The 7,924-nt window shown below is 43.4% G+C and overlaps 1 long non-coding RNA gene across 1 annotated transcript; it reads right to left on the reverse strand.

Annotated features, from left to right (window-relative positions):
* Positions 1-3,080: 3,080 nt before the first annotated feature.
* LOC123163130 (uncharacterized) lies at positions 3,081-6,531 on the reverse strand. The gene is made up of 3 exons (XR_006481724.1): positions 5,300-6,531; positions 3,685-4,998; positions 3,081-3,561 (listed from the first exon to the last, which is right to left on the reverse strand). It is a non-coding gene; the product is annotated as an uncharacterized lncRNA (long non-coding RNA).
* Between the last annotated feature and the right edge of the window lie 1,393 nt (positions 6,532-7,924).

Consider the following 7,924-nt stretch of genomic DNA (forward strand, 5'->3'; position numbering starts at 1 on the left):
TACTGCATCACGGGGCTGCGGGCGGCAGCAAAAAGATGAGAAGACCAGGCCAAAGGGAGGTGGCGTTGTGCATTGGCTGGTACGGGGGCCCCGTACGAGCAGTTTGACCCGGGAAGGGCCAGCTGGAAAGAAGAACATGAGTAGGGACTAGGTGCAGCAGAAAAGAACAAAGATTATAATGGGTAAAGTCAAACAAAAAACACTGCACCGGCCAACCAACGATTCTCGTGAGTCCTCGAATCCCAAGTTCAGAGCTTTCCTGGTCTTTCTTGTCGGGATCCACTTGTACGTATTGATCGTAGGCGGGGAGGCCGGCCCGTGCTCGGATTCACGAGTAGGCTTGGAAAAATATGCCCGGCGACTATCTTACACACGAGGGTGGTCGTTTGCTCTCCTGCTAAAAGCCCAGATAGCAGCTGGAGCTCGACTGAAGCAGGGCCGAGGCCGATGGTTCCTGCAAACACGCTTTTAGTTGGAACAACGCCGACGTGCTGGCTTGCCCTGCTTGCACTATGATCTCCAGCCGGATCCATCACCGTTGATACAAATGAAGCCCAGACTGCGTTGTTGGGTTCAGAGAAGGTGGAGGCGCTGGCTAAGGGGAGAAATGTTATGACTGAAAAATCTTAGAAGCAATAACAATAAAGCTGGAACATGGCTTCATCTATTGCTATCGGATGGACGGTGCAGGTTCAGAGGGCAGGGGCAGTTGGACGGTGTTGCGTACGTTACTACACACTTACTCACGCACGTTGTTTCGGTGGCCGGATTAAACGCAAAACCCCTGCTGCTACATAAAGAGCCACCCAAAACGGTGCGGAACCTTGCATAATGAGTTGAACAATACCCAAAATGTCAGTTTTGAACTTCACCACGGGGCAACGCAGCAAGGAACTCTTGCTAAAAATGAGCTAAACTGGACCCTGCAGCTGTTTACCGAAAAGGTTTACTGTCGCACTCTGCAGCACAAGAAAGGAGCCGCTGCTATCGCCCTAAAATACAGTGACATGTCAGGCGCTAGGTTTCCAAACAGGGTGTGCACTAGCATAAAGGTAGGTTTCAGAACTTTCCGCTTCGGTCATGGCGAAAATCAACAAATCAGGAATTCGGAACCTTATCTTCAGAAGGTGCGAATCTCAAATAGAGCCGACGGTTCCGATAGCACCCACTCTAGTGGTTGTTGATAGCAAATCCATGTATATATATATATATATATATATATATATATATATATATATATATATATATATATATATATATACATCTGGGCTATTCTGTTACACGTAACAGAATATTATTTTGTTACCCTTTTTGAACTGACGGTTTCAGGTGGTTGTACTGATGTTTTTGAAGCGGTTAAACTGATGCTTTCAGTTGTGTTTAAAAGATCGTCTTCTTTAGTTCAAAAACTTTTTTTAATTTTTTTGTTGGAGCGGGGCATTTAATATATCGTTGGAAAGCTCTTGACAACCATATTTCAAGTATATTGAACGTTTTTGCAAAATCATTATGGTTTAAGAGCAGTTTTGAAAAAACCGTTTTTTTCAAAACCGAAAACGTGAATCGTATTTTGGACTCAATTTTCAAACGATTTGTTGGAATTGAGCAAATAAGATGGCGTTGGAAAGCTGGTGAAAATCCGCATCTTCCATATATGTATTGTTTTTTCTAATTCTATATGATTTAAAAGTAATTTGAAAAACGGTGAAATTCTGGGCGAAACGTATTTTCGCAATTTTTTACAAACAGTTTGTCGGATTGACGCAAATTATACGGCGTTGGAAAGCTATAGAAAATGCGCAACTTTTTCTTATAGAAATGTTTTTATAATTTCTTACGGTTTAAAAACTAATTCGAATACGGTCAAATTTGATTTTGAACGTGATTTTTTTAAAAAGTTTGTCAAAATATGGAAAATAGTATACCGTTGGATAGCTATCGAAAATTCAGAACTTAGTCATGTTGAACATTTTCTCTACTTTGCAACCGTTTAAGAGTAATTTTGAATACGACATAACGGATCCTGTTATTTTCTCGTTTGAAAAACAGAGTAGTCGTACTGATATATGTGTATGTTTGTACTGAGCTATTTTTTGTAGAGTAATTTTGAATGGTTCTGAAAAATAGTACTTGTACTGATGCTTGCATGTGTTTGTACTAAGTGTGTTTTCACTAACTAGACTTTGCTATGTTTTTTGGGTAATATTTTTCTTGTAAGTTTTCAACGTTTTACTGTATCGTCGCCCCTGTACTTGTATGGTTTATATCATCGAACTGAATGATATTTTATTCAAAAAGAAAATGTATTTTTTTTGAACTCGACATTTTTTGACAACGATGTTCTGAACTTCTCTCATTTTACGACTTGTATTGAGGTACTTACTAAGCAGGATTTTCATGGGGTTTCTTTTTTGCTTGAATTTTTACAATTTGAATTTCTGCCATTTCTTTTATTCCGAACGGACCACCGTTTTTAACTCGTACTGAGATACTTACTACGTCCGAACTGGGGTGGCTGTCGCGTGTCTCGGCGAGGAAAAAGATGAAGCTCGTGGGCGAGACTGGATTCGGCCGGCGGCTGGTCCGGTCGATAGGATGCTGCGCAAGGGGGGGGGGGTGACAGGCGCAGGGCGGCGGGGCTCGGAGTGGCGGCGCACGACGGAGGGGCTCGTGGTGGCGGCGCGGAGCGGGGATGGCGGTGCGCGGCGGCGGAGGGAGGCTGGGACGGCGCGCGGCACCGCCATCCCAGCGGAGGGAGGATGGAAACGTTTTTTTCTTTCTTGTTTTTAATTCAAACTAATCATTGTTTCTAGTTCGAACTGATTGATTGTTTTAAATTCAAAATGTTCATATTTTTTTAATTTAGTCATTTTTAATTCAAACTGATCGTTGTTTTCATTTGATCTGATCACTCTTCTTAATGCAAACTGATTTTTAATTCAAACTGACCATTATTTTTAAGGTTTGCAAATTATAAGGTGGACTTCTCTAGGCCTTCTGGCTAGTAAACTTTCTTCTATAATCTTAAGAACTGATACAATAGATACGTTTGAATTGTTGCTTACAGAAAATGGGCCACTCTTGCTTTACAAAGTGTTACGAAGAGTACTACAAAGATGACTATAAGATTTGTGAATTTAAGGTTGTACGTAAGTTGTACTGATCCACATGGACAGATTTGCTACGTACAGCTTATGGAATTATACAATATACAATATTTCAGCTTTTTATGCCATAACTACAGATTTGCTACGTACAACTTATGAAAAAGTCTAGCAGCCCCACATCTTTTTCTGTTGACTTCTTGCTATGTTTGAACATTTTGTTTTGATGGAAGGGCGTGTCACCTGGAACATCTTCTCGCTGCCTTCTCTTCCTGCAAAATAATTTTAGCACTACTTGCTGACCTAACACAACACAACATCAGCAGCAATCGCCCTGAGTAGTCCACCCTCTACATCTTCCCCTTCTACTTTTGAAACAAGAAAAAACGATGCACATATGACACTCTCAGGACCTCCTCCTCTTCTTGTCCTCGGAATTGTCGCCTGCGTTCTTGAGCTGCAATGGAACACAACACCATCAGCCATCACAATGGATCACATCATATAAAAACGAATCGAATTTTAGCAACCATAGTGCATGGAGGATGAGTAGACGAGCAAGGTGGCTAGGGGTGTTTACCATGATGATCAGGACGGCGGCCAAGTCGGTGAAGAGGGTGAGCGCGTGCTTGATGTAGTCCATGACGCCGCGGTGCGCCCTCTCAATGGTCTCAACTGGGGCATGCACCATGTTGAACTTGTTGAGTTCTGATTTTTGAACCTTCCCAGTAGTAATACATGTAGTTTCAGAATTACAGATTGTGGTCAGCTATAGGATGTTTTTGGTACCATGTTTTAGCTACGAGAGAGCAACAACATCACATCATGAGAGAGAGGATGCATCATCAACAATTCAGGAGAAAGATCAGAGCAGAGCAGAAGTAAATATGTTTTGAGGAGATGAACTGACCAGGATTTAAATGAACTCTCACTAGTAGTAATTTTTGTACTTCGCATGTAGTACTACATCGACTTGCTGTAGATGAAGGCATCGATCTGGTGTGACGTACGCGGTTCGATATGAAAAAAACATACAATCATTATGTTTTTTAATAGTTTTAATTTTGGCTGAACTTATCTTTCCTAATTCAAACTTACAGTTTTTTGTAGGGGCATGCTGCTGCCCAAGAAACGCCATGGAGCTTTTCTGAACAAAAACAAACGAATAAAAAAGGATCAAACCTTTAATGCGAACTACTCTGAACTTGTCTGGAGATTTTTCTTGAACTGAAGTATGCTTGGATTGGGAGACCACACTAGAATAATTCAGGCAGACATGATGTGGAGATTTTTTTCTAATCCAGGTACCAGGCTAATGTGTGCCAAGAACAAACACACATGAACTGATGAAAATACACAAGGCGACACTAGGTATCTTTCGAGAGACGGACTGAGAGGCGAGTGACTAATGAGAACACACACACACACAGACTGACTAGAACATGTGTGTGCTTGCTGCCTTGAATGTCCATCAAATGAAAAAAAAGCTAGTGGTTCAATTAGAAACACACAGTAGCAATTTTGCCGAATGCCATCAAATGAAATTTGCATGGTTCAATTAGAAACACACAGTAGCAAACATATTTGCAGATTTTTTTGTGTATAAAAAAGCTAGTGGTTTAAATTGAAAACATGGACAGCGCCACCACACATTTTCTTTTAGTATATCTTCTCATTTCATCCTACAGTGCATGTTTTGTGTTATAGGAAGAAAATGGAAAACATAAAGGGAATCGTACTTACGATTGGGAATTAGATGTACCGAATAGCTTACATTAGATGAATCGGAAAAAATTCAAGCTCGAGAGCCTCACGAAGAACTGGATCACGGTTTGGAGCTGCGAATGGTGGTGAAGCTCCACATCCGCCATCACCGGCAAGCTCCAGCCATGGACTGCAGCAGAAAGGAGATGGTGAAGCTGATGCGATCGTCACTACAGAGGAAAGTGGAGCTGAGGCCTTGGACTACTGCTCATGATGAACTGAACTAAAATTAAATTTTGAACTGAACTAAAATAGATCTTTGTTTATGCATTTAAGAAAACACTTTGAAGCACATTAGTTTTATATACTTGGCTTAATACCTACTCTTCTCAGTCTTCATTTTTCTTCTTACTAGATAACTCTGACTGACTGACAGGAACAGGGGCGAAATGAATCAGTAAGCAAGAGACGGCACCAGGGTGAGTACCTACCGGTGCCGGCGGAGAACCACGGTGGTCTTGCCAGCGAACATGGGGTCGACGATGACGTTAATCTCGCCGAGTTGGACGTCCTCGCCCCTCGTGGCATCTCCTGCAGGTTCCACTTTTCTGCCACTAAAGCGCTGGCCATGACACTTTTACTACGCTCTAAACCAACAAAATGCATCATCCTAAAATAGTTTGTTCTTTACACTCACCGAAAAACAATATTTACTATCCATTCCATGCATACATACAGGGAAGAAAGTGTCAGCTTATTTTTTCCTCTCAATGGGAATAGATGGTAGGAAGATCAAACTTTTTTCTCTCTCCATCTAATAATACAGGGAAGAAACTAATTTGAGTTGTAGCAAGTAGCAAGCAAGGGCAGCTAGAATAGAGCACAACCACGCAAGAACTAGTACTGTAACTCATTGAGACATTTTGACAAACATATAGCGTGCACACTACTATGAAACAGGAAGAAGGAACTAGTTGAGCCTTGCGTTGCATACTGCTGATAGCCCGCCCATGGCCACAACAGTTGTGTCTTGCTGCTGGACAAGCACCCGGCAACATGCCACTGTCGCATCCACACGTGCACGTAGATGGCGGCGTGTGCAGCTCGTCGTGTATGCCCGCGAGGTGGTAGCTACTATCACTATTGCGCGCATCTACGTGCCACTCCTGGACTGTGCATCCCTGCCGGCCTGAACTGACACCTCGCAAATGGCACGACTTGTCGGTGCTTCAGGTCATCTTGCACTGGTAATACCTGAATGATTGAACTTATTGGAGGAGGAAACGGAATGGAGGAGGCCGCCATGGACGTGTCGTGGTCGGGAATGGAGGAGCTCGCCAGAGCAACACCACCTCAACGTGCGAGTACCCGCCTGATCCGTGAACGGTCGGCCGGTTGTCTTGGTGGATGGCGGCCATGATGGGAGGTGGAGCGGCGGCGGCGATGGAAGGTGGGCGCGGCGGCCACGGGCTGGTGGTGGGCCGGTGGCCGTGGAGTGGTGGTGGGGCGGCAGCCACGACGGGAGGTAGGGCGGCAGCCGCGATGAAAGGTGGGGTTGGCGCGTTGCCAACTGATGGAGGCGCGGCGGCCGCGGGTTGGTGGTCGGTCGGTGGCCGCGGCGGGAGGTAGGGCGACAGCCGCGATGGATGGTGGGGGCGGCGCGTCGCCGGCTGGTGGAGGCGCGGCGGCCGCGGGCTGGTGGTGGGGCAGTGGTCGCGGCGGGTGGTGGGGGTGGGGTGCGTTGCTGGCTGGTGAATAATATTCTGTTACCGGTAACAGAATAGTCCAGCCCTATATATATATATATATATATATATATATATATATATATATATATATATATATATAAACTTCCCCTTCAAGGTGGAAGCTCATTTCTTCATCATACGTTTGGGTGTTTGAAGTTTGAACATCGAACGGGCCCATCATAGAATGTGATGTATACCCGAGAAAAAGAAACTAAAACAATGATCTTGTTAACTAAAATGTCCTCCTTCCATAAATTTACTTCGTTCTATTTTTATTTTATTTTTAAAATCAACCCCTTCTTTATTAATTGGCTACAAATGTAGAATCAGAGACAATAAGAGTAATAACAACCATCAGGGCTGGCTACTTTATTGTTCTCTCTATAACAATGTTCAAAAACAATATGACTGAAATCTAAAGACATGAAATAACAATCATCGAAGATCGCGCTGGCCACCGAAGATGAGTATTCCTCTTTCAGTGCTGAAATCACCTCCATGCTATCGGAATTTACTTCAATTTTGTTGCACCCAGCTGTGCGGCGAGGTTTAGGCCAAACCTAACTGCAATTGCTTCTGCTATGAAAGCATCATAGTAGATTTCAAAAAAAAATATTCGCGGCAGCTATGAACTTACCGTTGTAGTCTCTGATGACAGCACCTACAGAGCCTTCAATTTACTTCGTTCCATTATGCCATGCACATTGCTACGATTACTTGCTCTATACAAATTTAAATGTACCATATGCTTTGTCCGGAATGGTAATCATGGTTACTCGCTTGAACCAGTCCCTCAATGGGCACCTCACACACTGCTTATCCCCACAAGCCATGGCCATATGACAACAAATCACATATTGTCGGTCCAAGCAGAAATCCCATGGCGGCATGCCCCCGCAAGTAGCACATTTCAGCGAGCTCTTCCATGTCTATGGAGATGAGGGAGAATCTGGATATGTACCTCCATTGCCGGTGTGTCTCTGCCCTCTCTGCCCTCCCTATGTCACCGTTCATTACCTAGGTCAGCAAGCGCCTAGATTAGACGATGGTGAGTCACATCTTAGTCCTGCCTACTTCCTTAGAGCTTTCATCCCCACCCTGTTTTCGGTCGTTCGCTTATACAACCCCCTAGCTTGAAGGAAGTCTTTGGGCATTTGAATGTTCCTGCTCATTTTGAGTAGTATTTTGGTCATCAAGTCCATGAATATAACTTAATTTTATTTTTTAAAGCTTAGCACACAATTTAGATACTCCGAATAGTACATATTTTTTGTAAGTAGACTAATTCAGGTACAAACTTCTTTTAGGGGAGCACAAACTTAATCTGAGCACATCACTTAATAGCAAAATGGTTTACTTTTCTGTTTC

Source organism: Triticum aestivum, chromosome 7B (genome assembly GCF_018294505.1).
Source record: "Triticum aestivum cultivar Chinese Spring chromosome 7B, IWGSC CS RefSeq v2.1, whole genome shotgun sequence".
NCBI lineage: Eukaryota > Viridiplantae > Streptophyta > Magnoliopsida > Poales > Poaceae > Triticum > Triticum aestivum.